Source organism: Heterocephalus glaber, unplaced genomic scaffold (genome assembly GCF_053883595.1).
Source record: "Heterocephalus glaber isolate CG9 unplaced genomic scaffold, H.glaber_assembly_v1.0 deba00000943, whole genome shotgun sequence".
Classification (NCBI taxonomy): domain Eukaryota; kingdom Metazoa; phylum Chordata; class Mammalia; order Rodentia; family Bathyergidae; genus Heterocephalus; species Heterocephalus glaber.
In genome coordinates, this window is record NW_028258175.1 from 12,328,954 (window position 1) to 12,336,251 (window position 7,298).

The 7,298-nt window shown below is 43.7% G+C and overlaps 1 pseudogene; it reads left to right on the plus strand.

The window, feature by feature from the left end:
- Positions 1–835: 835 nt before the first annotated feature.
- On the plus strand, positions 836–3,340 carry LOC101698663 (zinc finger SWIM domain-containing protein 1-like; annotated as a pseudogene).
- Positions 3,341–7,298: the final 3,958 nt, after the last annotated feature.

A 7,298-nucleotide genomic window follows, 5' to 3' on the forward strand; every position in this document is an offset into this window, starting at 1 on the left:
GGGGGCTTGGGGCAGGTGGGAGTTAATTGTCACCCCCGCCCAGCCAGCGCTCCTTCTTGCTTCCCAATTCAAGGCCTCTGTCTGCCCACACGGAAAGAGGAAGGATTGCTTGGTGACCATCACAGCCCCATGTTCTGGTGTGTTTCGCTCCAAGCATCCAGAGTCACCATTTGCCCTCGGAGAAAACCGCAGGGACCCGAAGTGGGGAGGAGAGGATAGTAGTTCAGGGCCTTGTTCTCCACATTGGGGGTGGGATCCCTCCAGAAGTGCCTAACCAGGCTTTAGCACGAGGACCTGTCCTCCTGCTCTCTGGCCCCAGCCCCCTCATTTCATTAGTGATTAATTTCCCTCTGCCAAGCCCTTTTCAGGGAGCAGGTGAAGGAATGAGCAGATCGGTGGGGGATTCTATAGGCTCCATGTCCTGTCTGGTGTGCCATGGACCAGAGTTCCCAGAGTGTCACACGCATGTGAATGGCCTAGGAAATCTTGTGAAGACGTAGCTTCTGCATCCCTGGCCTGGGAGGCGCTGGAGCCCTGCCTTACCAGGGGGAAGCTAATGTTGCCTTTGGTCATGCAGCTGAACAATCTGGAAAAGCAAGACCCGACAACCTGCCTTTGCTGCTGTTTGATTCCTTACAAGCATACATTCATGCAAAATATGTATTGTGCACCTACTATGTGCCTGGGCCCTGGGTGAAGAGGAGTGACCACAACAGAAATGGGCCAAGTTGGGGACACCAACGCGGAACAAGAATTTGTGGGGCTATGGGGAAGCGGGGTACAGGGGGGCTCTGGGAGTACCAGAGCACTGACCAGTAACTTCTACCTTGTCATCCCCAAAGACATCACAGTGCAGCTAAGACTTGAAGGAGAAATGGGAGTTGGCTGAGTCCGGCCCAGTGGTGTCTGGGAAAGGTTGACACGTGTTTGAGAAATGGCCAGAGTGGGAGCGAATCTGGAGCAGAGACCAAGAAAGAGCCGGTGATGGGGTGCACGGGAGGCAGCAGGGCCATCCCACAGGCAACAGGGGGAGGTTGTCCCCAGGAGGAAGAAGGCCCCAGACCTGGGAGGTGACACAGGCAGGAAGAACCACTAGGAGACAGCCAAGGAGGTCTTTGTGAGAGAGGCAGGACAGGAAGGATGTGGAAGGGAGAGAAAGGAAAGAACCAATTAGAAATGTGTTGAGGCAGAACAGACAAGACTCGAAAACTGCCCAGACACAAGGAGAGTGAGGAAGAGAAGTGGTAAAGATGACCTGGAGTTTAAATATCCAACAATGCTAGAAAATTCTGACCCAGATAGCAGACTCCCCTGGCCTCTTATGACCCAGTGGTGCCTGGGGCTTCTCCTGAGCTCCATAATAGGCCACCTAATTGGGACGGCACCTGATGGTGTCCTGGCCCATGTCACTCTGAGAAGTGTGACCTCTGACCCCTGGTGTGATCTTGGGGCCAACCCCTGGGGCCATGGAACTGGGCAGCTGCTTCGAGACCTAGGAGGACTTCAAGGAGTGAGTCAGGGCCTACAAAAAGGAGAGCAGGTGCTCCTTCATTCCCAGGGACTGCGTCTCCGTCCGCATTCATGACCTCAACTTCCATCCTGAGGACGTCCTGCACCTCTTTGAAACAAGATCTAGAAGCCACAGCCCAGCCTCCACCCTTGACTTCCGTGTAGCTGGGGAGACTCAAAGCCTGGACAATAGTCCTGCAGAGAAAGTATTTTGACCTGGCCATTTAGACATCTCCTATGTCCTGCATGGCCCAAACGATGCTGAATGGGCATCTGATTAAAGACTCAGGCCCACCTGTGCTGCTGCACCAGGTTAGCAAGACTCCCCAACTAGATACCTTCAGCTACCAGAACTGCTTTCTAACAGATCTCTTTGCCCATTTCCCTGAGATCTTATTTATCCACTGCACCTTTAACCCAAGGGGCAAGGTGCTATATACCTTCCTGGTGCATGGACCTGGAGTACAGCTAGAGGGTCCTCTTGCCCGGGCAGTCTACTTTGCTGTTCCTGCCAAAGAAGATGCTGAAGGCCTGGCCCAGATGTTCCAGGTATTCAAGAAGTCTAACCCAGCAGGGGAGAGAGTCTGTACCATCCTGGTGGATCCCCACTTCCGCCCACTGCCCACTTTAGCCATGGAGTTCCCCACAGCTGAGGTCCTGCTCTCAGCCTCCACATTTGTAAATTCTTGCAGGACAAGTTCTGTCAAGTGTCCCTTGAAAGGCCTGTGGAGACGGCACTTTTGACCTCCCTACAGAGCAGCATGTGCTCAGCCACAGTAGGCGACCTGAGGAAGATTTTTACCCTCCTGAGCAGCTGCATCCCCCCTGCCCGACTGTCTGAGCTGCACTCACACTGGCTGCTCAGGGACCGCATCTGGCTGGCCCACCGCTGGAGAAGCCCAGTGGAGAGCAGCCACTAGTGCCAGAGCCTTGAGGTTACCACCCGAATTCTCAGTCAGTTTTTTGGTACCCACCCATCTGAGAAACCAGGCATGGCCTCCCTATTCCGATACATGCAGCAGAACCCTGGAGACAAGGCAAGCTTCAACCTGGACCTGAGTCCCCAGAACCATCACACCACCTCAGATGCCAGCCCTGAAACCCCCAAAGTAGAGCAGTTGGTAGAAGCCGGCATCCATAACTCCCTCAATACCCTCTGCACAGGGCCAGCAGCCCAGCTCGGCCTGGTGAGCTTGCTGTGGTCCAGAAATCCATGCACCTCACTGGTTCTGGCTCAGAAAAGATAAACATCCAGATCCTGGAGGACACCTGTAAGATGCAGCCCCAGCCTCCTACCAGCTGCAGCTGCTACTTTAACCAGGCCTTCCACCTGCCCTGCTGCCACATCTTGCCCATGCTTAGTGCACGCTGCCAAGTGCTCCAGCTGGACACACTGCCAGCTTGGTGGACGGTAGGCTGCACCACGCGTCTAGACAGCATCCTGGGCAGCAAGCAGAATGACAGTAAGTACCTGGCAGTGCCTCTCCTCGCCAGGAAGTGGGTCGGCTCTTATAGCACTGTAGCAAAGAATTGGAGCAGCAGTGCAGCACCTGCGGGAACTCAACAACAGCTGGGTCGGCCCTGATGAGCAGGTGCAGCTCTGATTCTTCTTGACGCGCAGATGCTTATGCATATGTGTGCCTCATACCCTCCCCCACACACACATGCGCGCGCGTGCGCGCGCACGCACACACACACACACACACACACGGAGTTGTGTGTACATGGTACTTCCTTCCCAAATAAGAACAAGAGTCTTCTACTCTACCATAGCCCACTACCTAGCGTATGTCTAGCTCTGTAAGATAGGAATCAGCAAATGTTTTCTGTAAAGGGCCCAATAGTAAATCTTTTAGATTTGATGGCCACATACTGCCTCTTGTATATTCTTGGTTTGGTTTCTGGGTAATTGTCTTTTCCTTCTTTTTTTAAAGTTTATTGGTACATTTTAGTTATAAAATACAGTTACATTCATCATTGGGATCTTGTACCTTTACATGACGTATCTTGGTTCTTATTTTTTCCCCTTCCCCTGCCCTCCCTTCACCCCCTCCACCCTTCCCTATTTACAGAGACTTTGTTTCCATTTGTTCCTTTTCTCATATTTTTTCTTGTCCCTTCTTTCCTTTCCCCTACCCCTCCCACTTCCCCTACTCCTTTAGACCTTTTCTTCCTATTACACAATATCAATTATACATTATTTTAATTAAAATATCAAAATTTAGAGGATATTACCACAGATTTTACAGAATTTAAAAGGATATAGACAGCATATTACAAAAATCTTTTTTGAAATAAATTCGACAACTTCTAAGAAGTACCTTGGAAGACAAATTAATGAAACTGACTCTGGAGGAAATATAAAATTTGAATAGCACCTATTAAAGAAAGTATATTCCTAGCTTGAAAACATACCTTTATGACAACAACAGGCTCAGATACATTTTAACTGATGAATTATATCAAACATTTAAAGCAGGAAAAAAAGGAACACTTCTCCCCTGATTTTTGAAAATCAACATTGTGCAAATACTAAAACTGGATAAAGATAATAGAAGAGAAAATTATGAACATAGATATAAATTCATTTAACAAAACAAACTATTAGAAGTCAGATCTGGCTATAAGTAGAAAATGGTTTTATTATAGGGATGGCAGTGTTGGTTCAGCATTGGAAGATTCGCCCTCATAAGTCATCATTTTAACAGAGGAAAGGAAAAAGCCATATGATCCTATCAGTAGTTGCAGAAAAAGTATTGGACTAAATTCTACAGCTGTTCGTGGTAAAAGCTATCAGGAGACTAGAAGTAGAACAGAACCTTCTCAACAGATAAAAGATATGTACTCCATGCTTCCAGCAAAAACGCCTTATATGAATGGAAAAGATACAGTGCTTTCTTCCTAAGGTAGGGAACAAGGGCAGATATGCTTACTCTTCATCTGTCCATTAAACTTTGAAACATAGGCCCAAACCAAAATAGTCTGGGAATAAAAAGAAACAAATAGCATAGCATTGGCAAGGTAGAAGTAAAACCTTTATATGTAGATGAAATGATCATCTACAGAGAAAATACTATGAAATCTCTAGGAGTCCCTAGAACTTGTATTTTCATTTAGCAGGATTAGAAAACACAAGGTATGTATAAAAATTCAGGTCTATGTATACTTGTAATAAATGAAGAATTGGATATTGAAATTTAGAAGTTATGTAGGAGTAAAAAGGACCTGGAAAAGTAAAAAGAAAAACAAATAACTGTTGGAAGACATTTATTACCTAATTTTAAGACTTCCTCTAAAGCTACAGTAATCAAGGCAGTGTTGGCATAAGGAAAGACATATAGATCAATGGGATAAAACAGAGAATCTAGAAATAGAACCACACATATATGGTCCACTGAGTTTTGAAAGATTATTTAACATTAACATTTTATAGAACATAAACTCGAGAGCAGAGTAAAAGATAATGTTTTCAACAAATGGTACTAGAACATCTGGTATCCGTATGTAAAAAATGAACCTCAACCCTTTATTTCCATACATAAAAATAACTTGAAAGGATCTAGGAACCTAAATATGAAAGGCTAAAACTATAAAACTTTAAGAAGAAATTATAAGGGAAAGTGTTCATGAATTTAGGGTAGGCAAGAATTTCCTAGGTTACAAAAAACATGATGTATAAAAGAAAAACATTGATAAATGAGATTCCACCAAAATTTAGAACTTTAAAAGACATTGTTAAGAAAATGAAAAGTAGTCCTTAACCAGAACATATTTATAATACATATAACCTATGACAAGAATATATAAAGAACATTTACAGCTCACTAATAGACAACCCAATTAAAAAGTAGACAAAAGATGATAAATAGCTAGTACAGCACAAGGAAAGTGTGCAACACTAGAATCAGAAAAATACTAATCAGTACAATAACAAGATCGTATTATACACTCATTAGGGAGATGAAGTTAAAAGTTTTAAAAGAACAAATGTCAGCTTTGGTGTGAACCAGTTAGAACTTTCTAATACTGCTAATGTGAATGTAAAATGATAAAACCATTTTGGAAAACAATTTATAAATTTCTTGTATTACTGTTAAGAACCAATAGTTCTGTTCTTAAGTTTTTACTTAAGAGAAATGAAAGCACATGTTCACAATAGATTTGTACATACAGGTTGACTGTCCCTTATCTAAAATTCTTGGGATGAGAAGTGTTTCAGATTTTGGTTTGAAATCCACTTGATCTGCAAAGAGGATAGCTACTCCTGCTTTTTTTCGGGTTCCTGTCACATGGAGTATTGTTTTCCACCCTTTAACTTTCAGTCTATGAGTTTCTTTTTGAATTAAGTGTTTCTTGTATGCAGCGTATTGTTGGATCTTGCTTCTTGACTCATTCTCTGCCAGTCTATTTCTTTTGATTGGTGAATTGAGACCATTAACATTGATTGTTATAACTGATACATATTGACTTATCATTGTCATGACTTTTTCTTTTTGTTGGATTCTCCCCCTTTGCATTAAATTTCTTGTAGTGCCCAATGGATTCATTCTGCTGGGCTTCCTGAAGTTATGATCCTCATTGTGTTTTCCTAGGATTGTCTAAAATTTTTTGGAGTGCTGGTTTGGTATTCATGAAGTCCCTAAGGTGCTCTTTGTCATGAAAATATCTTATTTCTCCATCCATTTTGAAAGATAGTTTTGCACGGTACCTCAATTTGGGTTGGAGGCTGTTTTCCTTTAGGGCTTGAAATACGTCACTCCAAGATCTTCTTGCCTTGAGGGTTTTCATTGAGAAGTCTGCTGTGATTCTGATGGGCTTTCCTTTGTATGAGATTTGTTTCTTTTTTCTAACTGCTTGCAGAATTTTGTTCTTCTGTTGGGTTTCTGGAATCTTAACTATTATATTCTTATGTGTAGATTTTTTTTATCAAAGCTCGTTGGAGTCCTATATGGCTCCCTTATCTGTATGTCAAGTTCTTTTCCCCTCCTTGGGAAGTTTTCTGCCATCACTTCTGTGAAGTTTTTTTAATGTCGTCTGCACCCTCTCCTGTTTCTTCATTGACTCCAATCAGTCTTATGTTATTCTTCTTTGCATCATCTACCAGCTGCTGGATTGATTTCTCATGGTCCCTTATAATTTTAAAGCAATTTTTCTTTTCCTGGACACTAATTGCAATCTTATCTTCTATATCTGAAATTCTGTCTTCACATTGGTTCATTCTGCTGTGTAAACTTTCAGTGGAGTTTTTAATCTCCTGGAAATCTGTTTGCATCTGTTTTATGGATTCCATTTGTTTCCTATGTTGCCATTCCAGCATGTTCCTCATCGCCTCTATTTTTTTTATCTGTGTCCATTCTAGATTTATTAATCATGTCTTGCACTATGGGCACAATCTCTGCTGCTATCTGAGAAATTATTTCTGATTTCATTTTTTCCAGATCCTCTTTTGTTGCCAGTTCAGGGAGTCCAGGTGGTTGAGTATCAGAGTGTTCCATCTTGTTTCCCTTTAGGGTTGCCTTAGGTGATCTGGAAGTCTGGTTTTGAGACTTGTTTATGTGTCTTCTCATTTCAGCAGATGCAGCCTGCTGTGCCTTTGTTGAGGCAACTTTTTGCTCACCCAGTGGTCTTCAATTCTCAGCAAGCCTCCGAGGTGTCTTTTCTCTGCTGCTCATCAGTACACTAATTCCTGGGTTCTGAAAGGTGACCTTCTGAGTCCCTGAGCTGACCTGTTGCTTGAGTGGGCTTCTGGCTGGGGCCTATGCACACTTGGGATGGTATCTAGGTGTGCC